Source organism: Bos mutus, chromosome 8 (genome assembly GCF_027580195.1).
Source record: "Bos mutus isolate GX-2022 chromosome 8, NWIPB_WYAK_1.1, whole genome shotgun sequence".
NCBI lineage: Eukaryota > Metazoa > Chordata > Mammalia > Artiodactyla > Bovidae > Bos > Bos mutus.
The window spans coordinates 99,645,497-99,662,801 of NC_091624.1; the positions used below are offsets into that span (position 1 = coordinate 99,645,497).

The 17,305-nt window shown below is 40.4% G+C and overlaps 1 long non-coding RNA gene across 1 annotated transcript in view; it reads right to left on the minus strand.

The window, feature by feature from the left end:
• Positions 1–331: 331 nt before the first annotated feature.
• Positions 332–17,305, minus strand: part of LOC138988998 (uncharacterized) — a 176,541-nt gene continuing 159,567 nt past the window's right edge. Inside the window, exon 4 of the long non-coding RNA XR_011465250.1 lies at positions 332–1,215. This is a non-coding gene — a long non-coding RNA (uncharacterized lncRNA). The remainder of the gene's footprint in view (positions 1,216–17,305) is intronic.

Sequence of the window (17,305 nt, forward strand, 5' to 3'; positions counted from 1 at the left end):
CCTCCTTCACTTAATACAAGCATTCCTAATCATTGACTCAACGTTGTTGATTAAAAACATTAATCAACACGCTCAGATGCAAAATGAAATTCTTAAACCTTGAAAAAAAGTGTAGCATTTCATGAAGTACGTGACAGTAATTTGACAATGTTTATTTTAGACTATATTATATTTTGATATCTTATAAATGTTCTGTGAGGAATTCTGATTGCCTTTATAATCAGCCAGCAATAAATTAAAAAAAAAAAAGCCATTGGGGAACAATGTTAATTGCTTATTTCTGAATTTTACTTCTTATTTCAATATTTGTATCTTTTCCAAAATTTCCACAGTATTTTTATTACTTTTATATCGGAAAATTTATATTTTAAAGACCATATAGGTTTAACATACCACACATTATCATTATGCATCATAGTGACCTTAGTAACAATTTTAGCATCCTTTGAATAATTTAAATAATACAGGTTATATTTCTCTGTTACATTATTATTGTCTTTGCCACTTAACTTATTCCAACTGATCTCATATGCCTTTAGGACATCATTTTTGTACCTTTTTCCTCAGAGAAAGAAGGATGAAATATCTCAGTGGTCTTTATAAATACCATTTAAATAATATAATTCTGCACCTCCATTTCTCCTCCACCCTTTGAGTTACCATTCTGCCAGGTTGAAAGATGACAAAACCACATTTCATAAAATTAAATTCCCCATTGGCCACCTGAACAGTTCAGATGGAATGTTTAGTATCCATCCCCTCTCTGCATTCTAACCAGGCAATGAATTTTCTGTAACACTGACTTTTTTTTTCCTCAACAAGATCCATGCTGCTCTGCCTCAATGTCCTGGGAGTCATTAAAGCCTCTTTAAAAAATTCAAGACTCTCCTTCTGGCATTTTGTAATTATCATCCACAGGCCATGCATGCTCACAGCTTCCCCTTTCTCACAAACTCCTAACTACCAATGCTGAGAACAAACAGAACAATGTAACAATTATTTACAGTCAAGTTTCTCTCACACTCGCTTGGCATTTTAAATTTTTCATGACTGATGCTAGTAAATGGGCTGTATTTAGGGGTAATTAATATTTATGTGTGGAACAGGAAGAACAGGAATAGGCTAATCCTTGGAGAACTTTCACAGTGAAGAATCTTGGCAGTCTCAGGGCCGCAATATGTTGAGCTGAAAAGTTCCCAGGTGTTTACTTTCCATCTGTTTAAAAAACAAAAAAATCTTTTAACACTTCACACCTGTTTTAAGATTACTTTTCAATCAAAGCAAGATGGATCAAGTAAAAGATTTCATGGAATCTCCTTATTTCTTTCATTTTAGATTAGATATAGGGTAGCAAATAGGATTTAACTCATCCCCAAATCAAAATAAGGTGAAATGAAATGTTGCTCAGTCATGCTCTACTCTTTGCAACCCCATGGACAGTAGCCCACCAGGCTCCCCATCCATGGGATTTCCCAGGCAAGAATGCTAGAATAGGCTGCTGTTTATTTCTCCAGGGAATCTTCCTGACCCAGGAATCAAACCCAGGTCTCCTACATTGCAGGCAGATTCTTTACCAGCTGAGCCACCAGGGATAACTTCAAAATACATGGGTGCTGTTCAAATCATAATCAGAATTCACATGGATTCAGTCAAACATGGTAAGTATAGACATCGTCATGAGGGCATACCTGACCCCCCATGTCGGTTGGCACCTCAGCCAGCTGGCATGAGTAGAGAGAGCCAGATTCTGTTAACCAGTCCAGGTACATTTGGGAGCAGAGGCATGTAGTATGACTGAGATCTCAAAGGAGTACAGACTATTTTGATATTATATTGTTATGGAAAACACTGAAACCTCCCACCCTGGCCAGCAACCATAACTATTTGCATTAGTTATTTTATGTCAGGAGGTCTTGGTTCAGTTCAGTTCAGTCCAGTCGCTCAGTCGTGTCCGACTCTTTGTGATCCCCATGAACCGCAGCATACCAGGCCTCCCTGTCCATCACCAACTCCCGGAGTCCACCCAAACCCATGTCCATTGAGTCCGTGATGCCATCCAACCATTGCATCCTCTGTCATCCTCTTTTCCTCCTGCCCCCAGTCTTTCCCAGCATCAGGGTCTTTTCAAATGAGTCAGCTCTTCGCATGAGGTGGCCAACGTATTGGAGTTTCCGTCTTGGTAAGAAACATAAAACTAACAAGCTACCACAGAGCAGAAGAATTTGGGGAAGGTCCAAAGGAGGCATCACATGTCATACCAACCTCCCAGAATCCTCCTCGTGGTATCCATCTTGGCTGAGCAATGTGTGTGCCCTCAGGAAGGACCCTGAGTCAGAATGTCTGGCCAGACCCTATCACCATAAAACCTGAGACTCTGAGCCACATGGCAGAGCAGTTCTCCTGCATTCCTTTACCCTCCTGCTCTCTGCCCAAGTGCCACTTCCCAATAAAGTCACTTGTTTTGTCAGCATGCGTGTGTGTCTCCTCAGACAATTCCTTTCTTAGTGTTAGACCAGAGCCCACTCTTGGGCCCTGGAAGGGCTCCTCCTTTCTGCAACAATATCAGTATGATTGCTGAGTCACTATCAGTTAATATTTTTTCTGGGTATTTAGGACATGACCTTTGAAACTGGGGAATAAATTGCCTAAAACAAAGCTCTCCAAAACAACTTTTCGGCAGAGTTCCGGTAGGATCCTTCAGCCTCTCTAACTCCAGTCAGGCCTCTTCTCTACAATCCACATTAGACACACAGCAAAACGCAAGCGCCTCTGATTCCTTCTCTTCGTTCTACTTGGTACATCTCTCTTCATGCTGTCCCCACTGCTGAATCTCCTTTGAACTGTACTACATCGCCCTTGTCCTTCCTTACGTATCAAGAATTTTAAAAACCCCATGCCACATACAACAGTTGCCACCGTTTTCAAGAGGTAGGACACATCCCATGAGAATCCGCCTAAGCAATGCCTGGAGTCCTCAGATGCTGTTCCATATGAACTTTTTAGAAAGACAAGTTATCTGTGTTACACTATTGTGTTTGTGTCTAATCTGTCCCATTATAGGGGAACGGGGTTTTTCCCAGCTGACCTGGGCATATCACCACCATTCACAATGAGGTTTCTATGGAGTAATCTCTTCTCTCAAACAGCCAGTTTACACTAGGACATTTGGAACTGTACCTATTGATAAATTGGAGTTTGTCTTTACTATAGGGCCAGACATACTTCAAAACCCTCCTCCGCTCAGTCCTCTCTCCAATTCAATATCCAATTTATCTTCAGAGGCTATCATAATGCTCAGAACAGAGGACGGACTTAATAAATGTTAAATGAAAGAACAAACCCTATAGTGCTTTTAAAATTGAAATGAAGTATCTGACAACTAGCTCTGACTTTTTAATAGTGTTAATACTCAGGATTCCTTCAGTTACAAATTATAGTAATTCTCTCTGAACTAGCTTAGGCAAAAGGATAAATTTACTATGAGGCTCTGACAACTATGGAATGAGAGGCAGTTGTTACTTAGGGACTCAAAGGCCACCAAGATTGTCTCTTCATGTCTCCCAGAGTGTTGGCTTCATTATCTCAGACCAGCTTGCTTCACATTGCAGGGCATGTGGCTGCCAGCCAAGCAGGATTTGGCATCCCTCCCTTTTGTTCCTCAGAAAGGAATCTGATTCACTCATCTTGGGTCATGCTCATCCAAGATCAGTCATGATAATTGGTCCTTAATGTGTCTAATTGCTTTTTCTCTCCTACTTTCCAAGACTTCAATTGCCTACTTAGCAAATAAATGAATGAAAACTGATAGATTAAAAGCAGTACATTCCAACTGACTTCTTTTCTGATATCATTTCCCTCTTCTGAATTCACTGTCCATTAATAACATCATACTTTTAATAGTCCACTGGGCACTTGAACTTGAAATCTATCTGTTTGTCCCAAATTGAATTAGGTTCTAAGTCATTAGTTTTTGTTTCTACCAGGCCTTTCCATATCTCATTCCTCATTTTTCTTCTCATTCCTGCCTCCCTATTTCAAGTATATTTTACCCTCTTCCTAGACTAATGGAATAACAGCCTTCTCATTAGGTATCATACTCCCATCCTTTATTGTAACCTAGGCTTCACATGGCTGTCAGAATTCACTTCATAATAAAACTCAGCATCAAAAATTTTCCCTATTTAGGGGCTCTCAGGGGCTCCCAGTGGCTACTGAATGAAATACAATCTCATTATCTCAACATTTAACATATGTTGAGATGTAACATGTTACATATGAACCTCCATCCTAGAGAAGCTGCCTGCCTCAGACATAACCTTTGCTCATGCAGACTTTCTTCAATTTGAAATGTTGCCTCCTCTCCCCAAATCAGACCTTTGTTCTACTAGTGAAAACCATGCCCATCCTTTTATGTTATTTGTGAAACTCTGACCATTTCAGATTATACATTTTCCTTTCTGATGATGCATACATCTTTTAATTCCTTTATTTGTGCCTAACCTAGTGGCACTTGGCTTACGGTCATGTCCATGCTTTACTTATGTTGACATCTGTTTTACCTCTTTACCTGGTTAAATGGGCTACTTGAAAGCAAAGCATGGGTCTTATTCATCTTCATAAATTATTCTGTAACAAGACTGTATCTTCCATAAAATGTTTGTACTCATAATATTTCTGAAGTAAATTAAGGGACTTTGAGAATTCTTTCCAGGTTTTCATGCCACAAGACCATATATGCTTGGTATGCCTATCCTGACTTTTATGAAGATGCATAAGATCACTGATAATAGCAGTAGCCTTAATATCAAGTATAAGGAAGACCTGCCAAAGTTTGGGTAGCATTTCTCCATTATTAATGAGGAAATAATGAGTAACACCCTCTTAAACTCTTTCTGGACTAGGGCAACTCTGAATTCACTAAAGAAGGTTTGAGAAACACTGACTCTTTCCCACTCTCTGCACCTAATTTCCAGATTCACAGATCTACATAGTTCATTCTCATGGTCATGGCCCCCAGCAGTATGAGGCTGTCTTGTGAACCAACCAAATCTGATACTTGTCCTTTTATTGGCTCTCTGCCCTCTTGGCCCTCTGACAGTTCTTCTCTCTCCACATTTATTCAGAGGTGCTCAACATAAAAGGTCTGAAAGCATAGGAGCAGCTTACTGAAGGGAGAATTTTGAGGGGCTTAACTGCATAAGAAAAACCACTATGGTATTAATCTCACCTAAGAAATTATCAAATATTATAGAGCCATCATTCTATATTGCTGTGGGTACAGTAAGGTGGGCATTCTGACATACTGAAGGTAGGAATGCAAACAAGGATAATCTTCCTAGAAAGTAATTCACAACATGAAGCAAGACATTGAAACATAGACATAATCTTGGACTTATCTTCTATGAATTATTAGTAGGAAATAGTCAGATATTGGGATGAAGATTTAAGGCTCCTCTGTCCCAGAGAGTAAAGGAGAAGATCAGGAGAAGTGTGTAGAATGTGCAGGTCCAGAATGCACAAGAGAAATGAAGAGTCAGGGAGAGGGCAGGATAGAGGGCCTCAAATAATGCAAGTGTTTCAGAAGCCAGAGGAGGAGAAGGTTTCCATAAACCATGGTGGTCAGATGTTCAACACTAGAGTGGGATGAAGACTCAATTCAGACCATTGCTGTTGTTCAGTCACTAAGTTGTGCCCAACTCTTTGGACCCTATGGACTGCAGCACACCAGGCTTCCCTGTCCTTCACCATCTCCCAAAGTTCGCTCAAACTCATGTCCATTGAGTTGGTGATGGCATTCAACCATATCATTCTCTGTTGCGCCTTTCTCCTCCTGCCCTCAATCTTTTCCAGCACCAGGGTCTTTTCCAAAGAGTTTGCATCAGATGGCCAGAGTACTGGAGCTTCAGCTTCAGCATCAGTCCTTCCAATGAATATCCAGGGTTGATTTCCTTTAAGATTGACTAGTTTGATCTCCTTTCAGTCCAAGATAGTCTCAAAGGTCTTCTCCAGGACCACAATTTGAAAGCATCAATTATTCAGCAGTCAGCCTTCTTTATGGTTTAACTCTCACATCTGTACATGACTACTGGAAAAACCAGAACTTTGGCCATAAGGACCTTTGTTGGCAAAATGATGTCTCTGCTTTTTAATACACTGTCTAGGTTTGTCAAAGCTTTTCTTCCAAGGAGCAAGCATCTTTTAAGTTCATGGCTATAGTCACCATCTGCAGGGATTATGGAGCCCAAGAAGAGAAAATGTCACTGTTTTCACTTTTTCCCCTTCTATTTGCCATGAAGTGATGGGACTAAATGCTATGATCTTCTATTAATACCGAGTTCCAAGTCAGCCTTTTATTCTCCTTTTTAACCTTCATCAAGAGGCTTTTTAGTTTCTCTTCACTCTATGTGAAGTGATATCACCTGCCTATCTGAGGCTGTTGATATTTCTCCCAGAAATCTTGTTTTCAGCTTGTGATTCATCCAGCCTGGGATTTCCCATGATATACTCTTCGTAGAAGTTAAATAAGCAGGGTGACAATATACAGCCTTGACATATTCCTTTCCCAATTTGCAACCAGTCTGTTGGTGTACGTCTGGTTCTAACTGCTGCTTATTGACCTGTATACAGCTTTCTCAAGAGACAGGTAATGTAGTCTAGTATTCCCATCTCTTTAAGAATTTTCCACAGGTTTTTGGGATCTGCACAGTCCAAGGCTTTCACATAGCCAATGAAGCTACAAAAGTAGATGTTTTCTGGAATTCCCTTGCTTTCTCTATGATCCAATGAATGTTGGCAACTTGATATTGGTTCCTCTGCCTTTTCTAAATCCAGCTTGTACATCTGGAAATTCTCGATTCACATCTGTTGAAGGCTAGCTTGAAGGATTTTGAGCATAACCTTACTAGCATGTGAAATGAGTGCAATTGTACGGTAGTTTGAACAGTCTTTGGCATTGCCCTTCTTTCAGATTGGAATGAAAACTGACCTTTTCCAGTCCTATGACCAGCCATTTGGCCACTGCTTAGTTTTCCAAATTTGCTGACATAAACGCAGCACTTTAACAGCATCATCTTTTCAGATGAATAGCTCAGCTGGAATTCCATCACCTCCACCAGCTTTGTTCAGTGTAATGCTTCCTAACGCCCTACTTGATTTCATACTCCAGGTTGTCTGGCTCTAGGGGAGTGACCATATCATCATGGTTATCTGAGTCATTAAGACCTTTTTTGTATAGTTCTGTGTAATCTTGCCACCTCTTCTTAATACCTTCTGCTTCTGTTAGGTCCTTACCATTTCTGCCTTTTATTGTGCCCGTTCTTGAATCAAATATTCCCTTGATATCTCCAATTTTCTTCAAGGTATCTCTAATCTTTCCCCTTCTGTTTTCCTCTGTCTCTTTGCATTGTTCATTTAAGAAGGCCTTCTTATCTCTCCTTGCTATTCTCTGGAATTCTGCATTCAGTTGAGTGTATCTAAACCTTTCTCCCTTACTTTTCACTTTTCTTTCCTCAGTTATTTGTAAAGCCTCCTCACACAACCACTTTGCCTTCTTGCATTTCTTTTTCTTTAGGATGGTTTTGATCACTGCCTCCCAACTATGAACTATGAACCTCCATCCATAGTTCTTCAGGCACTCTGGCTACCAAATCTAATCCTTTGACTCTATTCATCACCTCCACTGTATAATCGTAAGGGGTTTTATTTAAGTCATACCTGAATGGTCTAGTGGTTTTCCCTACTTTCTTCAATTTAAGCCTGAATTTTTAATAAGGAGGTGATGATCTGAGCCACAGTCAGGTCCAGGTCTTGCTTTTTCTGACTGTATAGAGTTTCTCCATTTTCAGCTGCAAAGAAAATAATCTGATTTCAGCATTGACCAAAAATTATGTTTTTGGTCAATGAGAGGCCAGTTTTCAATAATGGCTGGTGGATTTACTAATTCCTGATTATGCTATTTTCCTTATTATTTATCTATAGATCTTAGCAAGCAGTCAGATACCTTAAGCAGGGCTATTCCTTTGCCATTCAAGGTCTAATGTCACCATGATTAGAAAAGTAAAACTTTAAAAGCAGAGTCCTGGGTCCTTCTAATTACTGTAGTCATCACAGCTTTCAACAAATAACTTTTGGATCCATTCTTATCCTTAGCTTCTCTCTTTTGTACTTTCCTCCCTTCCCCTCTTCTTTCCTTCCTTCTACAATGTTTATTGAGCACTGGGGAGGGTGCTAAATGCTGAAGACACAGGCAATCAAAAAGCTTTGTTATTTAGCCAAGAGGACTCCATATCTGCACAGGAAGAAGCCATTACACTAGAGTCCTAGTTCAAAACAATGAGCGCCGTGAGAGTGTGAAATAGAAGCTGCTAAACCGGTCTGTGGATAAATGAAAGCCTTCATTAAAGAAATGACATTTAAACTGAGACTTGAAAATAAATGTGCCTTGTTTATATGCGATTTGGGCCAGGGCTAACACTGTACCCATAACAACTTTATTAATTCTCTGGGTATCTCCATTTCTCCCCTTTGAAAAGAAAGCCTTCACTCTTTACCATCTCAGGAGCTTGCTAAAATGCTTTGAGACTAAGTAAGGGTTTAAAAGTTTGGAAAGGACACCACTAACAATTTTTTTTTTTTTAAGCAACATCCATACAAATTGTGAAATTATTTGTTCTAGCTCTGTGAAAAATACCGTTGGTAGCAAAAGAGACACAGATGTATAGAGCAGTATTTTGGACTCTGTGGGAGAGGGAGAGGGTGGGATGATTTGGGAGAATGGCATTGAAACATGTATAATATCATATAAGAAATGAATCGCCAGTCCAGGTTCAATGCAGGATACAGGATACTTGGGGCTGGTGCACTGGGATGACCCAGAGGGATGTACAGGGAGGGAGGTGGGAGGGGGGTTCAGGATGGGAACACGTGTATACCCGTGGATTCATGTTGATGTATGGCAAAACCAATACAATATTGTAAAGTAATTAGCCTCCAATTAAAATAAATAAATTTTAAAAAAAGCAACATCTATGAAACCAGATGTATCTAGCTTAAACTGAGTGTCCAAAGATTGCTTATAACAAGATTTCACTGGTTCATAAACTCTGAGGAATTTCTGTGAGAATGATAGCAGAAAACTCACAATGGACCTGAAGACAGAAAGAACTAACCAGCAAGTGGATAAATGCAGGTAAACACAAGGTAATTCCCTTAAAAAAAAATGCCAAATGCCATACTGTACAAGTTCTTCATAGAAGTAAATGGTTCTAAATTTTTAGGGAAACAATTTTAGACAATCATTAGTGGTACATGAGTATAGGGCCTTCGATCAAAGCCTAGAATCTCTGTGGGGAAAGGATGGGGACCAAGCTTTGGATGAACTGAAGTATCTCTGTTGGGCAGCCCCAGGATGAGTGGGGATCATGGTTCAGAACAAAATGATGGATTGAGATCAGAGCATTCTCTGAAGTAGCAATTCTTTGTCCATTCCCAATTATGGCTCCTAACATCACCCAATTTCTTTTTTTATAATTAATTTCCCTATAACACTATTTTAATAAATGTTTGAAAAATGAAAATCTGTGTAAGACTGGTAATAGCCACTGAAAGATACATCATTTTATTGACTAGTAAACCCTGTGTTTTTCTGCATCTTTTTGCTTTCAGAAAAAGAATTTAAAGCAAAGCATAGATCACATACATTCAGTGAGGATGAAGATGTGCTTTGGGGAAAGGAGAAAAGCCTAAATTTTAGGGCAATGGATTAAATTTTAAGATGACATCAGTAAAATTCAAATTTATTTTACTTCCATCCTATAGCCCAGAGGTTCTCAAACTTTCTCACTTTATGACATCCTTAATAGCAAGTAATTTTTTTATATGATCCCTAAACCCAACAGATCCATTTGCTAGATAGATTTAGACTGCCTAATAGGTCTGACAAATTGGTAGCTTTTTGAAAAACTAATATGTAGAGTCAAAGAAAGGAATTTTTATTTTATTCTTATTTAATCATAACAACTCATTGACAGAATGTGTGTGACTCTTAGTGACCACAAATTTCCCAAACTGAACTCCATCAACCACCTCATCATTTCTCGTCCCACACTGATTTTTGAGTGGTAGGTCCTTCCCTTGCCACCCACTCCCCCAGTCCAGTGTACCTAAGAGAGTTCCTGGTACAGAGTGAATGCTCAAAAAGTATTTGTTAAATGAATCAACAGAAGCACTGGAGATAGAAAGACCTGGGTTTCCATCCGGCTTTGCTATAAACCAACTGTATCACCTTGGACTAAACCTCTGTGAGTGTCAATTTTTATTATTGTACCACAGATAATAAAAATGAACGACTCCCTGGATTGTTTTAATAATTAAGTGAATAATTAAAACAGCACAGTATCTGACACTTATAACCACTTAACAAGTGGAAACTTTTTAAATTACTACTGCAGGTTTTTGTTTTTTTTTTTCTTTCACAGTTAGAAAATATTCTAGGGGGAATATTTTTTTAAATCTGATAAAAATAAATAACTATAGTCAAAATGCCAAAAGGAAATATAGGATTAGAATTGGATTTAAGGGATTCCTGGAAGCTGAGTTCTAAATGAGAATTCGGAGGTATGGTGAAAATAGCACAGAAAACCTAGTTCAAATCAGATTTCTGCCTCTTTGCACCTTTTCTGCTACTGAAACTCTCTCTCAGTCTCCTTTTCTATCACATAAAGGAAAATAATACTTCTGAGAGGGATTCTATCAGGAAAACTGGAAGAAATAGTTTCCTTCATCTCCATGGAAAGAAGAGGCTGAACATGCTTGCCTGGTAGAATCCCAAGTCCCAAGGGTGGAGACAGAGCAGGGCCTCTTGCACCATAAGCTACAGTATGAGGAGATAACTACTAATAAGAATGTCCGCTGAAGGTCCCTATTTATTCCTGACCTAGGCTATATAAAACTTGGCTACTGTATCTATCACAGTTTGCTTTGAAAAATATCAACTGCTAAGTATTTTTACATAGAAAATAATTTAATATCAAGTATCAGAAAGATTCTTAACTGAATGCAGAGTTCCAGAGAACAGCAAGGTTAGCTAGGAAGGCCTTCTTAAGTGAACAATGCAAAGAAACAGAGGAAAACAACAGCACAGGAAAGACTAGAGATCACGTCAAGAAAATTGGAGAGATCAAGGAAACATTTCATGCAAGGATGCGCAGGATAAATAATGGAAACAATAAAGACATAACAGAAGTATAAGAAATTAAGAGGAGATGGCAAGAATACACAGAAAAACTATGAAAAAAAAGTCTTAATGACCCAGATAACCACAAAGGAGTGGTCACTCAGCTAGAGCTAGACATCCAGGAACGTAAAGTCATGGGGGCCTTAGGAAGAATTACTAGGAACAAAGCTAGTGGAGGTGATGGAATTCCAGTTGAGCTATTTCAAATCCTAAAAGATGACACTGTGAAAGTGCTGCACTCAACATGCTAGTGAATTTGGAAAACTCAGCAGTGGCCACAGGACTGGAAAAGATCAGTTTTCATTCTAATCCCAAACAATCCCACAGACTGTTCAAACTACCATATGAATGTGTTCACCTCACATGGTAGTAAGGTTATGTTCAAAATCCTTCAAGCTAGGCTTCAGCAGTACCTGAACCAAGAACTTCCAGATGTACAAGCTGAACTTAGAAAAGGCAGAGGAACCAGAGATTAAATTGCTAACATTCATTGAATCATGGAGAAAAAGTGAAAGCTAGTCTTACTGTCATGTAAGACTCTTTGCAATCCCATGGACTGTAGCCTGCCTGGCTCCTCTGTCCATGGAATTCTCCAGGCCAGAATTCTGGAGTGGGTTGCCATTTCCTTCCCCAGGGGATCTTCCCAACCCAGGGTTTGAACCCAGGTCTCCTGTACTGCAGGCAGATTCTTTACCAACTGAGCCATAAATTCCATATGGAACTTAGCTAAGGCAAAGGAACCAGAGATTAAATTGCCAACATTCACTGGATCATAGAGAAAACAAGGAAAAGAATTTCAGAAAAACATCTACTTCTGCTTCATTGACTGCATGAAAGCCTTTGACTGTGTGAATCACAACAAACTGAAGAAAATTCTTAAAGAGATGTGAATACCAGATCACCTTATTCATCTCTTGAGAAACCTGTATTCAGGTCAAGAAGCAACAGTTAGAACTGGACACGGAACAACTGACTGGTTCAAAATTGGGAAAGGAGTACAACAAGGCTGTGTATTGTCACCCTGTTTATTTAACTTCTATGCAGAGTATGTCATGTGAAACACTGGGCTGGATGAATCACAAGCTGGAATCTGCATTGCCAGGAGAAATATCAATAAACTCAGATATGCAGATTATACCACTCTAATGGCAGAAAGTGTGGTGCTGGAGAAGACTCTTGAGAGTCCCTTGGACTGCAAGGACATCCAACCAGTCCATTCTAAAGGAGATCAGTCCTGGGTGTTCTTTGGAAGGAATGATGCTAAGCTGAAACTCCAGTACTTTGGCCACCTCATGCGAAGAGTTGACTCATTGGAAAAGACTCTGAGGCTGGGAGGGATTCAGGAGGAGAAGGGGACAACAGAGGATGAGATGGCTGGATGGCATCACTGACTCGATGGGCGTGAGTTTGAGTGAACTCAGGGAGATGGTGATGGACAGGGAGGCATGGCGTGCTGTAGTTCATGGGGTCGCAAAGAGTCGGACATGACTGAGCAACTGAACTGAACTGAACTGAATAGCAGAAAGTAAAAAAGAACTAAAGAGCCTCTTGATGAGGGTGAAAGAGGAAAGTGAAAAAGTTAACTTGGAACTCAACATTAAAAAAACTAAGATCATGATATCTGGTCCCATCACTTCACAGTAAAACAGAATGGGAAAAAGTGGAAGCAGTGACAGATTTTATTTTCTTGGTCTCCAAAATCACTGCAGATGGGGATTTCAGCCATGAAATTAAAAGACACTTGCTCCTTGGAAGGAAAGCTATGACAAACGTAGAAGGTGTATTAAAAAGCAGAGACGTCACTGTGCCGACAAAGTTTGGTATAGTCAAAGCTATGGTTTTTCAAGTAGTCATATGGATGTAAGAGTTGGACCATAAAGAAGGCTGAGTGCCAAACTGATGCTTTCAAACTGTGGTGCTGGAGAAGATTCTTGAGAGTCCCTTGGACTGCAAGGAGATCCAACCAGTCAATCCTATGAACATCAACTCTGAATGTTCATTGGAAGGACTGATGCTGAAGCTGAAGTTCCAATACTTTGCCTACCTGCTGGGAAGAGCCAACTCACTGGAAAAAAACCCTGATTCTGGAAAAGATTGAAGCAAAAGGATAAGGGGGCAGCAGAGGGTGAGATGGTTAGATAGCATCACTGACTTAATGGACATGAATTTGAGCAAACTCCAGGAGATAGTGAAAGACAGATGAGCCTGGCTTGCTGCAGTCCATGAGATCACAGAGTTGGACAGGACCTAGCAACTGAACAACAACAGCAATCAGAGACTCATACAACAATGGCAGGTTGTTGAAAGCAGGAGAGTAAAAGTCATGATCACATTTGCTAGCTTTAAAATGGCTGAATATACAAGAAATGCAGGGAACCACCATCGTGGAATACAGGTGGTCACCCCAAAACTATGTAGAAACCCCAGAGCCACTGCTACTGAAGCCCAGGCACCTGCTCACCACCATTGGGGAAGTGCTGGCTCTTTCCTGTTCACCTTCCAAACATCATGTGAGAGCTTCTTATCGATGAGAAACCAGAATTTTGCTGGCAAGAAAGTAGAGAAAAGTCATTTCCAGGCTTCTAGCCTCTGCAATACTTCAGAAAATGTAGAAGAGAAGTAATACTAATGAGAAACCAATACTAAAAGTTAACAGGGCAAGATACAGTCAGATATGAAGACAAGAGGGGCAAACAATGAGACTCAAGGGCAGAGAAGTAGTGGAAAACAGAGCTAAGACTAAGCCTCCAGGAATTTTGTTCTGATTATTGGCAATTTCTTCCCTTTAGGAAAAAAACTGGGGCATAGCCAGAGTGCTGTCATGGTGTGCAGTACAGTTAGGTGACGGACTTCCCAGATGACATGTCTAGCCCTTGTCAGCCTTCCCAGGATCCCTCACCTCCAAGGCAGCCCCTGGGTAAACCTGATCTCACTGAGACCTTAATTCTGAGTTCATAGCAGCCCCTGGTGGAAGGGGCTGGAACTAAAGTGCATTCAACTAGGGCCATTTCTGCTGATCCCTGATATATCAGTATTATGTAAAAGAAGGGAAAAATTAACCTTGCTTCATTTTATGCTTTTCCACAGGTATTCTGTTATGACAATCTAGTTTTATTACAATCTAAAATTCCATTTTATAGGCTTGAAGGTACTCAACTTTCACCAAATAAAGTTCTTTTCCCTTTTTTCAAGGAAACAATCAATTGTGACAGCTTGCAGTCTCAAAAAACAGCACACCAAGATTTGTATACACCTGTTCTCAGATAAATTATCCATTGTCGTAGCAAATGAAATGTTTGCAAAATTCCTCTGAGGATCTTAGCTTAAAAATCCTGCCAAGTTATTTTTTAATGCTAACCTCAGAAAATGTAGCTGCTTATTGAACTCAACATATGTCTGTCCTCGGGGATAATGAAAGGATCCAGAAAGCAGTTCACTTAGAATGATCCTTATGGTAGACAAGTTCATCGTGGGCGTTCTTTAACAAATATGGGAGGAAAACCTGCTAGCACTTTAGGAAGAATTCATCACACATGAAGAGGTCTAAAACTAAATGTGATGATATTTGAGTTTTGTGTGAAACTATTTTGAACAGAGAATAAAAAAGACAGCAGGATCATTCTTTAAATGGCTTCTAGACTTCTTGATGTCTTGAAACTTCTGTCCCATTGCTTATCTGAAATAACCAAAATTAGGCCTGTGTTTAGTCGCTCAGTTGTATCCAACTCTTTGTGATTCCATGGACTGTACCCCACTGGTCAGGCTCCTCTGTCCATGGGGATTCTCCAGGCAAGAATACCAGAGTGGATTGCCATACCCTCCTGCAGGGGATCTTCCCAACCCAGGGATCAAACCCAGGTCTCCTGCATTGCAGGCAGATTCTTTACCATCTGGGCCACCAGGGAAGCAACTATTAGGCCTAGTCAAGACAAAAATTGGGCTTATTCAAGACAAAAGAGTCACCCATGATTGAGTAAACTCCTAATGAGCTTCATAGGGTTGTATGTCCCCAACTCCCAAATCCATGGGAATGGGTGTCTTACCAATTCCCTGGTAATGGGGCAGAAAAATAGTTAAGGTAAGCTGTACAAAGTGTTGGTAAAACACAGGTGTTGAAGGATAAGGGTTATTTAATGGGGTGAAGCTATTCCACTTCCGCCCCTTTTGATTATCTCAGGGTGTAGATACGTGAGTAACCTTTATCGGTATTAGCAAATTTTCATTTCCAGGCACTGGTCTACATCTATAATCCTTGAAACAAGCCCACCCTATAAGTATCATTACTGTTCATCTCACAGTTGAGAATAATGAGGCCCAGGGCAATTAAGTTCCCTGCTCCAAAAGGAGTAACACCCAGGCAGCCTGACTCCAGAGGCATGCTTGGAACTCTCAGGACACTTGTCCACTGCTGCTGCTACTAAGTCGCTTCAGTCGTGTCTGACTCTGTGCGACCCCATAGACAGCAGCCCAGCAGGCTCCCTCATCCCTGGGATTCTCCAGGCAAGAACACTGGAATGGGTTGCCATTTCCTTCTCCAATAGGACACTTGCCACAAACTGTTAAAGCAAAATGTGCCCACCCACATACTAACAAAAAGTCCTGTATAAATCACTTTCCAACAGAAAATTCCAACTCCTATGCTAAGTACTTGGTAGGAGCTGGTGGGAGGGCAGGAAATCAGGAAATCATGAGTTCTTACACCAGAGGAAACACAGAAGACTTCTGATAAAATCCATTAGCTTTGAGGCCTGGACCTATATCTACTCATTACTCAGACCACTCTTATTTTCTGATGCACTCAGACTGTTCTCACCTATTTGATCACAAGTAGAACCAGAATATATCAAAGCAAAGGGGCTAGTGATTCTGCCAGACCCTGTATGAAACATCATTTTCTATGCAGTACTTTTGGGGCCAACTTAACCTATTTTGGGGCTTCCCTGGTGGCTCAGTGGTAAAGAATCCTCGTGCAATGCAAGAGACTCAGGTTCAATCCCTGGGTCAGGAAGATCTCCTGGAGAAGGAAATGGCAACCCACTCCAGTAGTCTTGACTGGGAAATCCCATGGACAGAGGAGCCTGGTGGGCTACAGTCCATGAGGTCACAAAGAGTTGGACATGACTTAGTGACTAAACAACAGCAACCTGGTTTTTGCAGAAGTCAATAGACCTTAGAACTACTGAAATATCAAGCTACCCTTTGAGTATTTAGATGGTAACTCTGGATATTCTCCACCTCTCTTTAGCCAGGCAGGATCCCAATTCCATGGCACCTTAGGGGGATGAGATACTAGCTGTATCCTCTTAAAAGCAGGGACTCAACAGTCCTGTGGATGCTCACATCCAAGCAGAAGGACTGAGGACTACAAGGACAAATAGAATTATGTAACCATTTTCCCTCTAAATTTTTTCATAGAGTTTCAAGCTAAGTGTGAACCTGTCAAGAAAAATGTTCTCTGTATCAATTTTCTCCCATCACATATGCAAAGCTGTTCTTTTAAAAACTCGCTCCCAAAGCTCCTATTTTCAAAACGAACATATCACTGTTGGTTCCCCTCCTCTCCAAGAATTCTCCATGAGCATAACAGGAAAAGCACACAGTCAGACTATACTTTCACATGAAAAATACATCACCCAAGGAAATTATGGAACAATTGGATTGACAGGGAAAAAAATAAGACTGAGCCATGATACCAGCTCATCTGTCACAAGTTCTGTTAGCCATCAAGATGAGGGATGTGGGCAAGGAAATAGATACAGACCCCTCCGTGGCATTTTCATTGTTTTTGGCTCATTCACTTCCAACACCTACTCATGTAGGTATTGAAATCTCTTGAGGAAAATCTCCAAGTGTCCCTGACTGACATCTCTAAAAAGCCTTGAGGCTTAAATCATTAAAAAGCTGAGACATTACTTTGCCGACAAAGGTCCATCTAATCAAAACTATGGTTTTTCCAGTAGTCATGTATGGATGTGAGAGTTGGGCCACAAAGAAGGCTGAGCAACAAAGAATTGATGCTTTTGAACTGTAGTATTGGAGAAGACTCTTGAGAGTCCCTGGGACTGCAAGGAG